The sequence below is a fragment of the Ursus maritimus genome, unplaced genomic scaffold, assembly GCF_017311325.1.
Source record: "Ursus maritimus isolate PB19 unplaced genomic scaffold, ASM1731132v1 scaffold_20, whole genome shotgun sequence".
Lineage (NCBI taxonomy): Eukaryota > Metazoa > Chordata > Mammalia > Carnivora > Ursidae > Ursus > Ursus maritimus.
The window spans coordinates 11,227,422-11,247,764 of NW_024424453.1; positions in this window are offsets into that span (position 1 = coordinate 11,227,422).

Sequence of the window (20,343 nt, forward strand, 5' to 3'; positions counted from 1 at the left end):
TTATTTATTTATTTATTTATTTATTTAGGAGAGACAGAGAGTGAGTGTGGGGAGGGGCAGAGAGAGAGAGAGAGAGAGGGAGAGAGAGAAGAGAATCCCAAGCAGACTCCCTGCTGAGCCCCACTGGGGCTCCATCCCAGGACCCTGAGATCATGACCTGACCTGAAGTCAAGAGCCAGATGCTTAACCAACTGAACCACACAGGCGCCCCTACTCTTATCTCTTCTACACGTTTTGATTTTATTTTTTGAATAAGTATATTTATATATTTTTACATTATATTATAAATAACATATATTTTGAATAATGTTTTTAATAAATACTTTTATTAATGAAATAAATTAATGGTTTAATTAGTTAATTAATTACTTTCAGGCAGTGTTTGCCACCTTTATTCAGAAAGACTAAATCAATAAACTGAAATTAGAAGTCTGTTGATCGGGTGGCTCAGTTGGTTAAGTGTCCAACTCTTGGTTTCAGCTCAGGTTATGATCTCAGGGTGGTGAGATCAAGCCCTGTGTCAGGCTCCAGCTGAAGTCTGCTTAAGATTCTCTCACTCTTTTGCTGAACAGCAAAAAGAGAAAATAATTTTTTTTAAATGAAGAAGGGGGTGCCTGGGGGCTCAGTTGGTTAAATGTCTGCTTTCAGCTCAGGTCGTGATCTCAGGGTCCTGGGATAGAGCTCTGTGTCAGGCTCCCTGCTCAGCAGGGAGTCTGCTTCTCCCTCTCCCTTTGCCCCTTCCCTCTCTCCTGCTCTCTTTCTTGCTCACTTTCTCTCAAATAAATGAAGTCTTTAAAAAAAAAAAAGAAAAAAGAGGTCTGTTGATCAAAAGTCCTAGAAATAAATAAGTATATATGAAGTTGAAATATAATTAAACTTTCACATGAGGCTTGTTGTAAGTTAGTATCATTTACACTTCTAAAGTTACTGAAGCTTAAATGCACTATGACTTTTAAGAGGCCCTGTATGGTACTGGTAAGCACTGGTATAAAAAGGAAAAAAAAGACATGGTCCTTAAATTTAAGACATTGCAGCCTAATATAAAGTTTCTCCATCCTGGCTGCACACTAAATTACAGCAGAGATTAAAGCAACACCACTCCCCACTGCACAGTTTCCAGCCTGCATCCCTAGCATTATGGTCTCATTGGTCTGGGGTGGAGCCCGATATCAGCACTGTGTACTCCCCTGTGATCCTAATGTCCAGTCAGAGTTGAGAACCAATCATGTACTGGGTAAGCATTCATATTCATTTCCAATGAAGCTGGGCAAAAAAGCTTTTTTCCAAGGTGGGCTAATCTATGAGGTAGAGTAGGAAAGAATGTGTTTGACAAACCTAATCAGCATGGGGGTAGCAGTCATCCTTTACACTCAGGACTTCAAGATGGCAATTAATCGTCATGAGTGGAGTATCTGTAACAGTCTTGCTTATGATTTTTTTCTGGGTAAACAATGGGTAACCTTGTAATTATATTTCATTTATTTGAGATTTTTCCTATATTGCTTTGTGTACTTGAGAAAGGGATATGAAGGCACGGACTAAAAGATTTTCTACATTTAGCCTCCTCTATCAAATTAGAAATTAATAATAGATGTACAATGATGATGATAATAAGTAGATGTGTTAATATTTTGGTTATTTTATAAGAAGAGGATTGATCATGTAACAAACATTGGTTGAGCACCTGCTTCATGACAAGTATCTTTCTAGACACTGAGAGCACACAGGACAGCACAGAAGAGATCCTTTCCTTAGAGGCCTGTAGTCTAATGGGGTAATTCTATTTCCTCAGACTTTTTTGCTTAAAAATACATAATTTCTCTATGAAGCATATTTATATAAAAAGTTCTCATGCACTTTTTTTTAACGAGTAACATTTTAGAATGTTTTTTTACTTCAAAACAACACAGATTTGTTTTTGCGGCAGAGTTGGCCATACTTCCTGGTTGTTAAAAAAAATTGATAAATAAAATACAAAGCAAAAAGAGGAAAAATTTGGATTAAAAAAATTGCTTAATCCCGGAATTAACTGTGGATAATATTTTGTCATGTTTTCCAGACATTTTTCCATACACAGAAACACACATTTCAGAAAATGAAATCATACCTTTATGAAACAGATTAAGACACTTATAATTTAAAATACAATGTAATCAAATCACTATATTTTGGTACAAAGTATATTAAGGTATTTTATTTTATTTTTATTATTTAAAAATTTTATTTATTTATTTGTGAGAGAGAGACAGAGAGAAGGGAAGAGCGCACAAGCAGAGGAGCAGCAGGCAGAGGGAGAAGCAGGCTCACCGCTGAGCAGGGAGCCTGATGTGGGGCTCGATCCCAGGACCCCGGGGTCATGACCTGAGCCGAAGGTAGATGTTTAACTATCTAGCCACCCAGGCACCCCATATTAATCTATTTTAAAAACAAAAACTTCTAAAGCAGTATCCTTGTCAGAAGGAACAGAAATTGACCCAGTTAGATTCAAAAGTGAAGATTTATTTTAAGAATTCACGTAGCAATAAGGGAACTGGAAATACTTCCAAAATGCAGAACAGCCAGACCTCTTAGAGATGGCTCTAGTGTTCAGGAATTGGAAGATGTTTCAGGTTCCAGACTAATCTTATTGATTAGGTAATGGTGAGACTCCCTCAGCTTCAGGTTTTCTTCTTTAGGATCTCCTCTTACTGCTGCACCAACGCTGTTCAGCTCCATTTGCTCTGTTTCCCTGCTGCGTCTCTTCTTATGTGACTTGTCACTGTCAACTCGATGATGCTTCCACCAAACACGTATGCTTATTTTAACACCACTCATGCAGCCCAACTTGCCATAAAGTTACTAATATCAACCTATTGCTCAGACGCACACACATACACACATGTGTGCGTGAATCCTGACGAAAACGTTCCAACACAAGAGGTTGATTACATGTTCATTTGAGCACATTTACATTCATGTTTCCCCATGACTTGACTGCACTCGTGTTTTCAGCCAACAGAAACTCGTACTTTCTAGTTCAATTTCAGCCGATGGAAAAGTGGTCCTTTACACGCTTGGCTGACGAGCTTTCTCTACCATGCTACCCTCATCATCAGAGATGAGTGGATTCTGCAGCATGTATGAAAATGATAATGCTGGATCTTTTACAAAAACTAAAGCAAAAAAAAAATGAAAGTATGCTGGGTGGCTGCTGAAATGAGAGTTTGGAGACTATTCGAGATGCTTTCGAGGAAATGGTCAAGGTCTGAAGGGACAGATAACGTGGTGTGGGAGGGGCGGGGCATGGAATCCTTTGCATTTCAGCAATTATAGCATCTTGCTGCTGCAGCTCAAAGAAATGGCTGGAAGCAAGTCATGATGTCAGGCGACTGCCAGTGTGTGGTATAAGTGACCATCCTCAGACTGCACCAGTAGCCTTCAGACTGCAGAACGCTTCTGTCTGGAGGGTACATGAAGGCAATTCAATTTCTAGACTCTTCTAGGGATGCACTTCACTGAAACAGATGTGCCTGAATCATGTTAAGATGTTAAGTCAGTTCTTTTTCTCTCACAATTGTCCTTCCCCTCCTTTACTCCCACCCACACTGAAACTTTTCTTTTTTCTTTTTTTAAAGATTTTATTTATTTATTTGAAGGAGAGGGAGAGAGCTCACATGAGTGGGATAAGGGGTGGAGGGACAGGCAGACTCCCTGCTGAACATGGAGCCTGACTTGGGGCTTGATCCCAGGACCCTGAGATCATGACCTGAACTGAAGTCAGACACATAACTGACTGAGCCACGCAGGCATCCCCTGAAACTTTTTCTGGGATGTAAAAGCTTCCACATCCCAGTTAATGGGAAAACTTAAAAGAATGGTATCTTTAAGTCTTTTGAAATCAAGGCATCATTATATAAGGCTTATCTTTCCTCTTTTTTATTTAGTCATTTTTGTAAGCAGAATTCCAGGAAGGTCCCTAAGATTCCCACCCCCTGATATACAACATGCTGTGTATTCCTCTCTCCTGGAGAATGAGTAGCACCTGTGGGTATTATGGAATAGTCACTCCTAAGATTACATTACAGTGTATAAGACTATCTTAACAGACCAGAGGGAGAGATTTTTCTGGGATGGCTTGTGCAAACAACATGGAACAAGGAACTGAGAGTGGCCCCTGGCTGACAGCCAGCAGCCAAGTTTTAAAGCTGCAAGGAACTAAATCCTGCCAAAAACCACCTTGGAAGAGAATCATGGAGTTCAGAGAATAAAATGGCCCTGCTGACATCTAATGAGATTACAGCAGTGTTATGAGACCCTGAGCAGAGATCCCAGTTAAGCCAGGTTGGACTCCTGACCCAAGGAGACTGTGAGATGATAAATGTATGTGGCTTTAAGCTGCTATATTTGTGGCACTTTATTACACAGCACAAAAAAGCAATGCAATCTTTCGAAAAGCATGTACTGAGCACATACTATATTCTGGACACTGACAATTTCCAAAATCTCTGCCTTCATTAGAATTACCTTTTGGTAGGTAGAATAATTGTAAACAAGTTTAAATGTAAAATATCTAGCATGTTAGACCATGATAGCTTTCAGAGAAAAAAATGAAGTAGGGTAATGAATTGTGGGGGGAACAGGGCTGAATAGAGGGAAGTATTGAAAGCTGAGCTGCACATAGAAGGAGTATGTTCTTATAAGAAGGAAGGTAACTGGCAATATTGAGGAGAGAGCTTTTCCAGGCAGAGAGAAGACCAGTGCTCTCAGAGACGGGTGGTGGGAGGTGGGGGGCCCGGAGGAGGGAACATGACATAGGTCCAGGGAGGAATGACAAAGGACCTAAGAGATGAGGTCAGAGAGGAAAAAAGGAGACCAGATCATGCAGAACTTCAAAGGTCATGGTAAGCTTTTTGGCTTTTATTCTGAGTGACATGGAGAGCCAAAGAGGTTTTAAGCAGGGAGTGATAATGATTTGACTTTCCTTTTAACAGATTCACTGTTGCTATTATAATATAATGTGATACAGTGTGGTGTAGATGAGAATAATGTGGGATAGATCAAAAGGAGGCAGGATTGGAAGCAGAGACACTACCAGTAAAGATCCTGTTGTAATAATCCAGACAAGAAGGGATAGTGCCTAGATCAGGGCCGTGGCAGTAGAAAGAAGTTATTAAATTAGAATCCTTTCTTTTCAACAAAATTGAGAGCAGATATTATTGATAGAGAATTGAAATCTCCTTCCATTCCTTCTACTGATTTATGTAAAAAAGCTCTCTCAGAAAGTATATCTCAAAAAAAATGAACATGTAGAATAGAATTGATGTTGAAACCCCCTTCTAGCAATAATTAATATGTATCCATGGATACAAGAACTAATTAAAACCTCCCTAGCTATCTCATTTTTGGACTTAATATTTTAGTAAAACTTTAATATGTTTTCATAATTTGTATATTAATAATAATAGTAATAAAATTCAGTCCACAAAAAAGTGTCTTTGACATGTAAAACCTTATAATAATAAAAATTAATTTCAGTTTATATACCTCTATCCAAAGATTATTTGCAATTCTTTGATTTCCATCTAGTTGCCAGTGCAAAACAAAAATGGTTAGATATCCATATCTACAAATATAAAGGCCATATAAATTGTTTATTGTTGATAAATAATCCTCAGCTACTATATGCAAATCTTGTGAATACCACTTTAATCAGAAATCCAAGAGAGGCAAGAAAATGGGCTTTTGACCCTATAGGAAATATCACTTTGTTATTGCAAGAATATGTTGCATTCATGCCATCTGGCATAGGGATTTGATGAGTTAATTAATTTGGCCTTCACTTACTTAAGCACTTTGTCTACGAAAATCCACCCTGCTCTCCAAGGCAGTGTCTGACTCAGACATCAGTGACAGTGCATCCTGCAAGCCCTCATGCCATGGAGACGCAGTCTCTGTTTGTCTGGAGTGCTAGGCCATGACATGTACAAAAGGAGTCATTCTGTGTGAGTGTTCAGTGCCAGATCCTGAGCAACAGAGGATCCTAGTTGTTTTTTAATGAATCTATATGTTGTGCTTTCATAATACACAGGGTCCCCCTTGCTCAGGTCTAAGGATTCTACTCCATTTAAAGGACACATCGTTTTTTATTTTAAAATCTCAGTATTTACAAATGTACAAACTGTTTTTCAACTGTTTACATTTATGATACAAATTATACATTTCAACTTAAAATGGAATGTAGAACACAAAGTTTGACAAAATTATTTTAGGGGTACTAGAGGAAAAAATGTTTTGGAAATATTGGCTGAGAAGCTGTATCTAGTGCTCATTCAATAGCTTTCCCATTTTTTTAAACTAAATATACCTGTGTCTCTAATCCAAATGCCTGCAATGAAGTTTATTTAGTCCATTTAGTTTCCTTTATACCTTTTTGGGCAGAGCTTTTTGGTCAGGAAGGTTCATGACCTATGGTTTCACCTACTAATTGAGCACCTCTGGTCTAATCTGCTGTGTCTGGGATTTGAGTCACATGTCTGGGACCTCTCTAGCAGGACAATAACGGTCATAGATTGAGTTCTAAGAGTGTATTTATTAATATAAGCTGTGAATTTCAAGTAGGTATTATACTACTGTCATCTTAATTGGGCAGGGACAAATCCTAGCAGACACATATAAGAAAAGGAACAATTACTATCCTAGAAAAGGACCGGAAAAAGATTAGTGCTTAATAGATACTATTATTTGATGGAGGGATAGCAACTGCAGAGGAATAGAGTAGCTGCACGAACCCCAGATGGTCAACTTTCTGAAGATTCTCAGGAGTGAGAGTATTTGGACTAATTTTTCAGCAGAACTCTTTTGGATAGGTACGAAACAATGCACAGTTAAGTGTATGGTCCCTGGAGTCAGAATGTCTGGGTCCTCAGCCTAGGTTCATCACTAACTACCTATGTGCCCTGAGGCAAGTTACTTAGCCTGTGTCTCACATTCCACATCCATACACCAGAAATAACAATAACTTCTTGATAGGATTGTGAGCATTAAATGAGATAATCACCATTACTCTGAACAGTGTCTGAGACGTATTAAAAACTTAAGAAATGCTAGCTAGTACTATGAGTAAAAAGCTTGTCGGAGCCATTACATATTTTGAATGTAACATATGACATAGTGTAATTCTCAATTAGTCTGCACTAATGAAGGAAGGAGAGGTGTTGACAATACAGACAACCAGAAATTGAGTAAAAGATCCATCGGCTCATCTTTCCATCATTTCTGGAAATTATCATCAATTAAAAAAAATACTTTTCTACTTTTTTATGAGCATCACTTTTGTGACAAACACAGAAAGCAATAAACAGAAAAAAGCAATTCATTCCTAAAGCTGAAACAATGCTTCTCTCGTTTGCCAATACCACCACTAACTCTTTCATACTCCCATGAATCCTCTGAAATTCTATACATTTAGAAATGAATGGTGGATTCATTACTATTCCATGGTCACTTAATATGCATATGGACACCCTTTTGAAGAGGAAAACAGTGAAAGATCTGTAAAATACAACCAAGCGATTCTAGAATTTAAATTCAAAGCAAAAAGACGTTCATGCTGTAGTAGGGTAATAGTAAAACCAACAAGAGTTCATTTGTTAGCAATAATTTCCAAGTGCGCCTTGGTAGAATTATTGCTCACTAGTCTTGTTTTATTATCTAAAGAGGGGAGTTAAGGATATTTCAGTCCTGCTAAGTTGTTATTTTAATTTTAGAAAAACAAAAATCCCTCATATTTCCAAGCCACAGGAAATATCGCACATGTGTGTGCATATGCACACAATTTTTTTTTTTAATAATGATTTTTTATTATATTATGTTAGTCACCATACAGTACATCCCCGGTTTTCGATGTAAGGCTCGATGATTCATTAGTTGTGTATAACACCCAGATATGCACACACTTTTAAAAGCCATGCCGCAAAATTACTTTCAACTGTAAAACCCAAGAAATAACCACTAGACCTTTAAAAAAAAAAAGTCCATATGAGTAAGAAGGAAAATTAGATTTGAAAATCCCAGTTGGAATTTTAGCTACTTTAGAGCCACTATATTCTTTTGTTGGGTACTGGGTTTATAAATATAGATAATGAATACAATCTTTCTATGGAAAGATATTTTTCATCAAACTATTATATTTCAGATAGACATCACATTCTAGTTTTCATTTAGAAGTCTTTTTTAAGGTAGATGAATAATTATTCTCATTTAGTAAATACACAGAAAGATATGAGAATTGAAATGTCCTGATGTGATGTGACACACTTTATTAAAATGCTGTGTTAGAATTTAGGATAACTGGGGTGCCTGCATGGCTCAGTCATTAAGCATCTGCCTTCGTCTCAGGGCATGATCCCAGCGTTCTGGGATCGAGCCCCATATCGGGCTCCTCTGCTGGGAGCCTGCTTCTTCCTCTCCCACTCCCCCTGCTTGTGATCCCTGTCTCGCTGGCTGTCTCTCTCTCTGTCAAATAAATAAATAAAATCTTTAAAAAAAAAAAAAAAGAATTTAGGATAACTAGGTATGGCCCTGATCATTGAACAAAAGGGAATTTACTTCTTATGAGTGATACTGACTTTCTTAAAATGTACATGATGCCAAAGCTCCAAGGCTGTGGTTTCACAACAGATTGGAAACAGAGATCCATGATATATCAGAATATCAGAATTCTAATATAGAGGTGGAACGCAGGCTGCCTGGGCTCAAATCCTGACTGTACCCCATTCTAGATAAGCAATGTACTGAAACTTTCTACTCCAGTATGTATGAACACAGTTAATTGGATGCTGTATGACTGAAGGTCTAGAGAAGGGGTGGCAAACTATGGCTGTGGGTCATATCTGGCCCATTGTCTGTTTTTGTAAATAAAGTTTTATTGGAACACAGCCATTCCCATTCATTTGCATGTTTTCTATGGCTGATTTTGTGCTATAATGACAGAGTTGAGTAGTTATACCAGAGATTTTATGGCTTGTAAAGCCTAAAATATTTACTATCTGGCTTGTACAGAAAAAGTCTGATGACCCCTTGGGGAGGTTTTACTTTCTGTGGGGTTAGATCAACGTTTAGTCCTAATATAGAGCTAGATAGATGCTAGAGCAAGGAACCAAGCAAAGCAATGGTGTTCCCAGCTTCTTAATCACAATATAAATATTTCAGGAAAGGATATTGTATTATTACTTAACACTTCACGCGGGATGAGCTTACTATATTGCACTGTGTTAGCAGTTAATATAACACAAGAGGTAAGAGGTGAGATAACTGGTGAAGTCGTAAGGACACTTGCCCATGTGTGTGTGTGAGTGTGTCTGTATATGTTATTTATATGTGGAGGGGAGGAGTGTGTAGGCGGGGAACTGTGTGTGGGGGGTTGTTGGGAGGAATGCTTAAAAAAAGAAAGAGGTAAGGGAAATAAGGTTGCTGGAGACAGACTCCTCCTCCTCTGCAACATTACTTCAGGTTGACCCATTCCACTAAGTTTTAAGCATAGTTTGGTTTTGGAGTAAATACCCCATCCTCTTAGTATGCCAAGTGAAATTTTCTATGCAGCATATGAGACAAATAAGCAAAAATTCAGAGAACAGTCCTTCTAATTAATTAGGTCGGCGGACAGTTTGTACTGATAAAATGGAAGGAGTATTTTTACCAATTTTATTTTAAAAAGAATGATAAAAATGTGCTCAGAGAAAAAAACAACACACGGTTCCAAAAACAAGTGTTTTCTTTAAAAATTTTAAAAACACTGTCTCTAAAATTCTGGGAACACAAATTATAAAAACCTCCTTTTAATGTTTTCCTATTTCACATAATCAAGATCTTATAAAATGAGCAGATTTTGGCATTTTCAGCATATTAAAGGTGAGCAAAAAATGAATAAACAACAAATACAGAAATCAACATCTACTGAGATACAGGCCTACCTCCATACTGAAAGAGCTGCCAAGCATTGTTTTCTTTTGAATTGCAGAAAAATTAAGTTGAAAGTATTTGGGGGGACTAATTTCAATCTAACAGCTTAAATTTATTTAACCTTTTGTCTGCTAGCAAAACATACACATATGCTAAACCCATAGAGTTGCTTTTGCCATCAGAATTAGCAACAGGAAGGTTTGACTTTTCAGCACTGTTTTTGAGGTTTCTTTCTTTTTTCTTTCTTTTTTTTTTTTTTACATTTTGTATGTTAATGTGCCCTTTAATTCTTTCCAGTTTTCATTGACAGAGGAATACATTTGTTTTAGAAAGAGACTTAGCCTAACTTGAAATCTCTCTAAAATAATTTCCCCAAATTAGCTAATTTAGGAAGAGGTGTGAAGGGTAATATTACATCAGCTTCCAAGATGATTGCTTTAGTAAAAAACAAATTAAAGGTGATCAAGTGTAAGTTTATTGCCTTTTTTTAAACTTATGTTTGTTCCATTTTGTATGTAACAAAGGATAAAAACTCTGCTTTAGGATTTAAATCATCTCTAGTTGAATGTTTTTGCTTATAAACAGGGAAAAGAACTAATTATAAGAACACTTACCTGCAGTAACTTTTCAGAGTCTCAACCATCAGTAATACCCCTGAAAACTAAGAATAAATAGTAATGAAAATTATGATAGCAAAGTGCATTGCCTGCAATGTCTACAGTGGGAATAGTATCCAGAAATTATAAAGAAATCCTGGGGCTCCTGGGTGGCACAGCGGTTAAGTGTCTGCCTTCGGTTCAGGGCGTGATCCCGGCATTATGGGATCGAGCCCCACATCAGGCTCCTCTGCTGTGAGCCTGCCTCTTCCTCTCCCACTCCCCCTGCTTGTGTTCCCTCTCTCACTGGCTGTCTCTATCTCTGTCATATAAATAAATAAAATCTTTAAAAAAAAAAAGAAATTATAAAGAAATCCTAAAAACAGGCAATCAATGGGAAAAGGCTATAAAGCTGATAGAATTTTTCATTGAGCAAAGATTTAGAGAAGCCAGTTCACTGAACAAGAGCCCAAATAACCACAGAACATTTCAAAAGATGTTCATCCTTATCAATAATCAAAGAAATGCAAATTAAAACAGCAAGATACTATTTCATACCCCTCAAATGGTTTGTAAGTTTTATTGCAGTGAGAAAGTAACTCACATTTCTGGTGAGGATATATATATATATATATAAGTATATAACTTTGAAGAGTATTTGGGCCTTTCTAATGAAGATAAATCTGTACAAACTAGATGGCCACCCCTGGGTATAAACTAGAGACCTTTGGGCATATGCACAAAAGACAGGTCTTAGGGTAGACCTGGCAGCATTATATGAATATATGAGCAAAATACTGGAAATAAGCAGATGTCCAACAGCGGGGAATAGGAAATTAAATGATGAAATATTTACACATTTGTGTACTATGTAGCAGTGTGAAATGAATGAATTAGATCTATGCAGATCAAATTAAGAAATCTCCAAAACAATGTTGAGTTTAAAAAGCAAATTGCATATACATGCCTGTCTGAGAACAGAACAGGAAACAGAATTTTGAAGGACTAAATCTGACTAAATATGTAAAAATAATATTTACCAGTAGTATTTATTTTATTTTAACGATCCTGAAGCAAAGGTAACGAATTTTAACCTTTTTAAATGCTGGGTGGTAGATACTCAAGTATATATTAATATTATTTTTTTGTGAGTATGTATTTTAAAAATAATTTCCAAAGGAAAGTGCAATATACTCTGAAAGGATAATTTAAAAAGTTAAAATGTTTTTTTCAAGGAAAAATGCAAGTCTTCATTTGGGTCCTATTTATTTTTAATATTAATAAATTTAAGGGGTGCTTGGGTGGCTTAGTGGGTTAAGCATCTGCGTTTGGCTCAGGTCATGATCCCAGGGTGCTGGGATGGAGCCCTGCATTGGGCTCCCTGCTTGGGGAGAAGCCTGCTTCTCCCTCTCCCCTGCCTGGTGCTCCACCTACTTAATGCTTTCTCTCTCTGTCAAATAAATAAAATTAAAAAAAAAAAAAAAAAAAAAGCTTGAAGAGACAATTTGAATTTTAAAAAATAAAATAAATAAATTTAAGAAGTTTGTTTGTATGGTTAAGATTACTTGTTTATACAGTAAGTTTACCTCATTGTGCAGTATTTTTTCCATTACTTAGACTGTTTGATAAAAATACACATTACCAGGTTCCATGTCATAGCCAGTGAATCATAATCATCAGGGAACAGCCTGGAAATCTGTATCCTTAACAAGGTCTTTGGTTGATATTGAAATTAAATGAAATTCAGGAAACCTTATTTGCTTAAAAAGGTTTGAGAAGGCAAAAAATAACTAGCTAAAAGACTGTAAGTAGGCAGTAGTACGGGAGAGGTGTCCATCTGAACTTTGAATGGGGAACTAAGACTTAGGAGCCCACAGAGTAAACAAACATCCAACACAGCAGTCTAGGGGCAGTTAATGTTGTAGCAAACAGATCTGTGTCCCTGTATGATACCTGAGGCAGTCATTGAATTAGAGCAGAGAACTGTAAATCATGTTCCTAATGGTGACACTGAGTCATTCAAAGAAGCCAAATTATGCCTAAGGAAATTCTCTTAAAGGAAAGGAAAAACTAATATATTTCATAAGGAGTTCCATAAAATTGCTTTAAGACATTTGTACGTAAAAGTCCTTCTGTTGCCCTCACAATAGTTGTATTCTGGATGTCCTACAGAATACACAAAAGGCCATAAAAGATGTGACACAGTTTTTCTGAAAACCCAGACTGTGTTTCAATGAGGATCTGGCCCCTGAGTAGTGAAAAAGAAGAGAGTATCCACTTTGGGGCAGGAAATGGACTCAAATTTAGCATAAAATAATATTAATAACATGAGAAATAAAGAACTGATATCTGAGTACTTGCGATGTGCAAAGCACTATGGCAGGTGTTCTATGTATTGTTTTTCTATTCAAGGAGATCGTTCTTTGTTTCCGCCACCTATAGGGCTCTCTGTGATAAGTATAGATGTCACACCACCCCCATCTCATGCAACCTCCTTGGCAACACACTTACATAGCTACTCTGTATGATATAGAAGATCGAAGTCATAAACAAATAAAGCAAACATCCCAAATCCAACACTCAAGCTAAGTGTCTAAAATATCTCTATTGTGACATTATCACACAGCTGGGCGACGTGCATCAGCACATGGTACTAATTCGTACCTAGTCACTAATTGAGCGCAGCATAATACACAGTGGAGATAGACACATTGGGGAAAATTTATGTGCACAGATCTCTGTTCATTCTGAGATCTTTAGATTATGAATTAGACTTCCATCACAAGGTAACAAGTTGATTGTTCCCATTGCTCTTCATTGTTAAAATTTAGTATATAATCCATTAAGTGTGTGTGTACCTTTTTCTTCACTACTGCTGTGGACTAAAAATAAAAATAGTTTTGAATCACAAGCATGTGGAAGTCCTGAAGTACCCTTATTAGTTAAGAAAACACTGGCTCAGGCCAAGAAAATTGAGGCTGGAAGCATAGGCTCTGAACTAATTTAAGGGAAATATTTCCTCTAAGTCTGCATTTTGTAGGTTCTTCTTTTCAGCCAAGCCTTTTTTTTTTTTTCTTCCCATGTGTTGCTTTATTCTTCTGTGTATCTAAGTTTTTATCTATATCCCTAAGTTGGCATTGGATTGATGAACATCTTGAATATTCTTCACTCAAGCCCAGACTTGCTTCAATATTGTATTTTGTGTAGCCCAATTTGAGAAGCTTCTTCTTGACCATGTCATCGATCTGATTTTCAGTCACACACTCATATAACTAACTCATGGTACTAAAGCCCTTTCAACTAGATAAGACACACTCATATCAACAGGGTAAGCCAAATAACAAACTTTTTATTAATCTTGTTCACAGTATCTGAATTCTAAAATCAAGCTTAATTCAGTATAATGAACTAGACTAGGGAATAAAAACTTGAGTGTGGTTTCTTTTTATTAGCCCTACTATCCTATAGAGCTATCTGGTTTACCAGACCATTTCCAGCTGAGAGAGAAGAGCAGCTCTTGACCTTCAGGAGCTGGCCTGGCACTATTAGCTAGGCCTTGGTGTTGCTATGACTTGACCTGGTGCTCACAGCTAGGTCTTGGTGTTCTCTTGTTGGACATAACAATTCCCAAGAGCATCAACATCAGGCAGGCCATTCTGTGACTATGATGGGTGAAGACAAAAAACAAGACTACTCTGTGATCGTGTCTAAACACAAGCAAAGTATGAATGCTGTCCTAACCATGAAAATGACCAAACATCCTATTCATCTGGCTAATATGAGTGATTGCTGCTTCCCCCCCACCCCCAAACACAACTCTGGCCTCACTCCAGTTTGCCTCCCTGGGAAATAAGATTTATTAGTGATGTTTTATTAGAGATATCTAATTGTAAAATTGTTTCCACTTTTTTGATAAAGCCCAATCAATAGCAAATCCCCACTACCTTGGAATATCCCCAAGTTACCCAAACAAAGATCAAATACTGTAATAAATTCTTTCTTTAAACACTGTCTTTTTTGAGATGCCCACTGTTTTTCATGGTGTTCATTCTCCTTTGCTAAAATAATACACTCAGCTTGTCTCTTCCTGTGGTCTTTGACTGGAGGACACTGACACAATTCTAGGTCTCTGTAGTTTAGTGAATCAGAACATTGACTTATTATGCCTGATTTCTTTCTTGCCCTTGTGATTTTATCTACACCTGATTCTAGCACTGCCTTAGGCATAGATCATCTCTTAAATCTTTCATCTGCTTTGATTTCTCTCCAAGCTGTCTCCACTTGTATCCAACTCCTACTGACTCTTTTACTAAGACCCTAGACTGTGAGCTTGATTTCCCTGTTTGTTTTTCTATATATGTCAGGTATATAGGAAAGTCCTTACTAAAGTTGGTTAAATAAAGACTACTTCTATGAGTAGTCAAAATAGACTAGCCAACTTCCAACTTCTTTTTCTACTCTTAACTTGGATATGTCTCTGAGCCTCATTTAATTGTACCCGCAAATATACATAATCTTAGGGCCAAACTAATCAAAATAAAGGAGGCCAAGTTGCATTTACTTTTTTAAGTGGTGAAGAGGGAGAAACCTCTACTAATTTCATTTGGAGCTATGTGGAAAGAGCATGATTTTATGTAAGTACAAACTCTCCACTCACCATGATTGAGATTTCATCTATCCTAGTTGACTGGCTCATATTCATTTACAAATTTTCATTAATTTGCTACTCTTACCTTAAATTTTGATGTTCCAGTAAGTATTAATGCAAAAGAAAGGGAAGATACGTCATGCATGCATGTATGATAAAATTTTTGCTCTGAGTAATACATAAGCTGTGATTTGCAGATTGCTAAATTAAGGAAAAATGGTGGAAAAGTAGTAAGAGGACAGGAAATTCAATTGGTATAGGAGACATGTCTTTTTGTCCCAACCCTATCACTGAGTTGATTAAATGGCTCCAATTTTTAGTTTTCTCATCATTCAAATGAGATAATCTGGCAAGATTTCTAAACTGCTATAATTTTATTTAATAAACATTCTGTAAATATAAATTTGCACAACTAACTACTAGGAATATCAGGCTTAATTAATGGCTTCTATAACTTTCACTTTACTTGTATATGACTCAATATTTGGTAAGTGTTCTTTTGGTAATTCCTCTCCCCAAGGTTGAGGGCTGCAAATAAATGTATGCATCCAGCAAATGGGAGACTGGGACATTTTAAGGATTTGCTTAAAGTCCAAATGACAGAATAGTTTTTATAATTAGGTATCTTATTTTCCAATCTATTTATTTTTTCCCATCCGTATTTGGATACTTTACCATCCTTAAAATTTGCATTATAAATGGGTGTGTGTGTGTGTGTGTGTGTGTGTGTGTGGTACGGGTTTCTTCCCATTATGAATTTCTGTGGAAAATAGTAATATGCTTCTGGGAAATCAACTATAGTTAAAATACAAAATCAGATCCTGGGAAACAATCTAGTCTGCCAATTTCAGTTTATAGGGAGGAGAGTGAAGGAATTGCTTAGAGGGCTGGGACAACTTAGTTGCCTTGCAAAGCTCTTAAGAAAGGTGAGATAGGCCTCTCCAATGATTTAGGATTAAGTGGAGACACAAAGTATCCCCATAGAATTTTTCTCACTTCAATTAGGATATAAATTACAGAAGTTGAGTCACAGCAAAAATCTCGTCATGTGTTCTGCGCCCTTTTCTCTAGGATCCCCTGAAGGTCTGACCGGGACTGAAGAAAATTAAATTAAGTAGTGAAAATTTAAAAAAATAACTTAGGGCATCTTGATAAGTTTATCCTTGTTTTCAATAAGAGTGACTGCCCAGTTCCTATTGTTTAAATATTTTAAAAGTGAAAATATTAAACCAGACTCCTGGGAAATTAAGCAGATCAGCTGAATGAGATCCTGTATTTTCTGTAGTCTCCTTCTTTCCTCTAAAACTAATTGTTAAATTTTCTATAACAGCATCTTTTTAGTGATGTGTGCAGGAAGTAGAAACAGTAAGAGAAGTGAAAGTAAAGGAGCAGAAAAAGTGAAGCTATAACTTACCAATTTAGGAATGAAATATGGAATATCAGGATAATAAGAGAATTCTGAAACTGTGTATCATTTGGACAACTTAAATGAAAATGGATCAGATAATGGGGTTATTGGGTGGTATAGTCATTTAAGCATCCTACCTTCGGTTTTGGCTCAGGTTGTGATCTCAGGGTCATGATATCAAGCCCCATGTCAGGGTCCATACTGGGTGTAGAGTCTGCTTAAGATTCTCTCTCTCTCTCTGCCTCCTTCCCTCTTCCTCTACCTCTCCCACTCATACTCTCTGGGTGGCTCAGTCGGTTGAGCGTCGGACTCTTGGTTTCGACTTAGGTCAGGATCTCAGGGTCATCAGATCGAGCTCCATGTCAGGCTCCGTGCTCAGCAGGGAGTTTGCTGGAGATTCTGTCCCTCTGCCCCTCCCCCCACTCATGCATTCTCTCTCTCTGTCTCTAATAAATCTTTAAAAAAACAAAAAAAAAACAAAAAAAAAAAAAAACAACTATGCCATATCCATGTCATGGAATACCACTCAGCAAAATAAAAGGAATAAACCATTGATATATGTAACAATCTAGATGAATCTCCAGAGAATCATGCTGAGGGAAAACAAAAATATCAGAAGGTTACATACTGTATGATTCCATTTATATGATTGTTGAAATAATATTTAGAAATGGAGAACAGATTAGTGGTTTCCAGGTGTTAAGAAGAGCACAGTGAGGGGTGCTTGTGGCTCAGTCAATTAAGTGTCTGCTTTCAGCTCAGGTCATGATCTCCAGGTCCTGGGATTGAGCCTCTTGTCTGGCTCCCTGCTTAGCAGGGAGTCTGCTGCTCTCTCACTCTCTGACTCTCCCCCCTGCTCGTGCTCTCTCTCTCATTCATTTTCTCTTTCAAAAAAACCTTAAAAAAAAAAAAAAGAGCACAGTGAGAATGGGAAGGAATTGGGCATGGCTATGGAGGGTAGTATGAGGGATCCTTGTGATGAAAACAGAAGAGGAAGGAACAGTGTTTTTCTTAAGTGCAAAACTGTCAGCATCTTGTTTATGATTTTTAACAATAATTTGGTAAGATGTTATCTTTGAGAGAAAATTGGTATATGGGATATCTCTGTATTACTTTAGCCCCTGCCAGTGAAACCTATAATTTCTCAAAATAAAATGTTTAGTTAAAAATGAACAAAACAAAACAAATTTAGGTAATTTTGGTAAGTTTCTCCTTGTTTTCAACAGGAACAACTAGATAGTTTCTATCATTCACATATTTCAAAAGTAAGAATGTTAAACAAGACTCCTAGAAAATCAAGCAAACCATCAGCTAAATCAGATATCGTATATTCTGTAGTTTTCCTGCTTTCCTCTGAAAATGTTTGTTAAATTGTCTATAACAGCATCTTTTTAGAGGTGTGCATAGGGAATAGAAAAAAGTCTCAGTTCTTCCCAATAGCCTTTCATTCACATAATTATAACATTCAAAAAATCATTTTCCTCCAAACATCAGACTCCTATTAAAAAGAATAAAATTCCTTTTATTTTATTTTATCTTATTTTATTTTAATTACAGAATAAACATGCTTTTTTGTAGTAAGTTTAGGAAGTAGTAAAAAGTATAAAGAAGCAGAAGAATTTTTTTTAAACTACCCATATTCTACTGTTTAGTATTTTGGTTTATTTCCTTCTTACCTCTCTTCCATGAATTTTTTATATAGTTAAAGACATGCTGTGCATAAAATTTTCTTGCTTTGTTTTTTGTTCAGAATTATATAATAAATATTTTAATATTTGTGTAATATTATTATATGCTTTTCTTACAATTTACTTAGCCATTTTCCTAATTTAAGACAATTGATGTTTAAAGTTTTTTTTCATTATTATAAATAATTCAGTTGAAACACTTTTCTACATAAATAACTCTTTAAGTTTATTTACTTTATTTTCTTTCCGGATTTTAGCAGTGGAATTAATGGGGCAAAGTATATGACTGTTTTAAGGTTCTTGATCTACATTACTGTTTGCTTTAGTCAAATTCTTCTAATGATACTAAAAACTTATTGATAGCATTTATGGAAAGATTTTTTTAAAGTATTTTCTCAAGAAGCAGACGAAAATTAACAGGCATGATTACATCTTCTATTAGATTACCTCAGGATCTGTGTATCCTTTTTTTCAGAATAAAAGAGTTTTTGTTCACTAGTAAGAGAAAAAAAGATCACCTTTGGAGATTGTACTGGGTGGAGACTATGTGAACTGATACACACCATTCACTTAAACCTTTTTGAAGTGCATTTTTCTGCGCTACAGAAGCTAGTAAGGTAAAAAGTATATTTTATTTCCAAGATTCTCTTGCATCTGTGGTTGTGGATGCAAAATATATTTCATTAATTAAATGCCCATGAGCTGAATTTGGAAGGTGGAAATGAGATGGATGCCATCTGTTGCCCTGGCTGTTGGTGCTGGCCTGCATGGTCTTGGAGATATTGCACCTTTCTTCAGCAGTGTTCCAATGCTGTGTCCCTCACTTCCTGTTTGCTGAAAGGACTTTGTGGCAGCAGCAACTTCTGGTGACTATCCTGCAGCCTGTATGTTTTGAAGTCTATAGTTTTAGCTGTAGTCTCCTGATTACCAAAGTTGAACATATGTTAGACTGTAAAGAAAGCCTCAAAATTACGGAGGACTGCAATCATTCAGTTTGTTCTCAGAGTAAAGCAGAATTAAGTTACAAGTCAGTATCAAAGAGACAACATGAAATCTTCAATTGCATTTCAACTAAGCAACATACTAGCACGTATTCCATGGCGCAAGAAGTTATAATGAATGTTAGTTATTTTATTTCTTAAAACTACTGTATATATTCTACTCTGAGGTTCATTCTCCAGCAGTCTCTTTTTCTGAAGAATTCATTTTGAATGGGAAGACAGTTTAAGTCAGACATATTGTACATATTAAACTAAGGTGTGTGACAAGTTAAACATTGAATTTCTTGCTTACTGAGAAGGAGCTGAATAAAATTTCAGCTCCTTGAAATAGTTCCAGGTTGGAAAGAAAATATTTTGAACTAAATTATTCTGAAGATGTGGAATCAAAATTTATGGGATGTAGCTAAAGTGATGCTCAGAGAAAACTTTAAAACCTGAAATAAAAGTATGAGAGAGTAAGAATGACTGAATATTAATGGTCTAAGCTTCCCTCACACATCCCTAGAAAAAGAATGGAGAATCAAACCTAAAGAAGTTGAAGGAAAGAAATAATGAAGTGCGAAAACCAATAAATCAGAAAGCAAATATGGCATCAAAACAATCAACAAGGCCAAACCTTGGTAAGACTGATGAAGAAAAAGAAAAAAGGGGCACCTGAGTGGCTTAGTCAGTTAAGCATCCAGCTCTTGATTTCGGCTCAGGTCATGATTTCAGGGTCCTGAAATGGAGCTCTGAGTTGGGCTCCATACTGAGAGCCTGCTTAAGATTCTCTTTCTCCCTCTCCCTCTGCCCCTTCTCCACCCCCTCATGCACATGCATGCACACATGCTCTCTTTCTCTCAAAGAAGAAGAAAAAGAAAAAAAAAAATAGCATTATCAGGAAAAAGGGGGAACAAAACTAAGGTTCATACAGACTTTAAAAGAAAGGAAAAAGAAATTATAGATACGCTTATGAGGATAAATTTGACAACTGGATGAAATGAACAAATTTCTTGAAAAACCAATCTTATCAAAACTGGCAAAAAAAGAATAGAAAATTTGCATATATTTACTAAGGAAATTG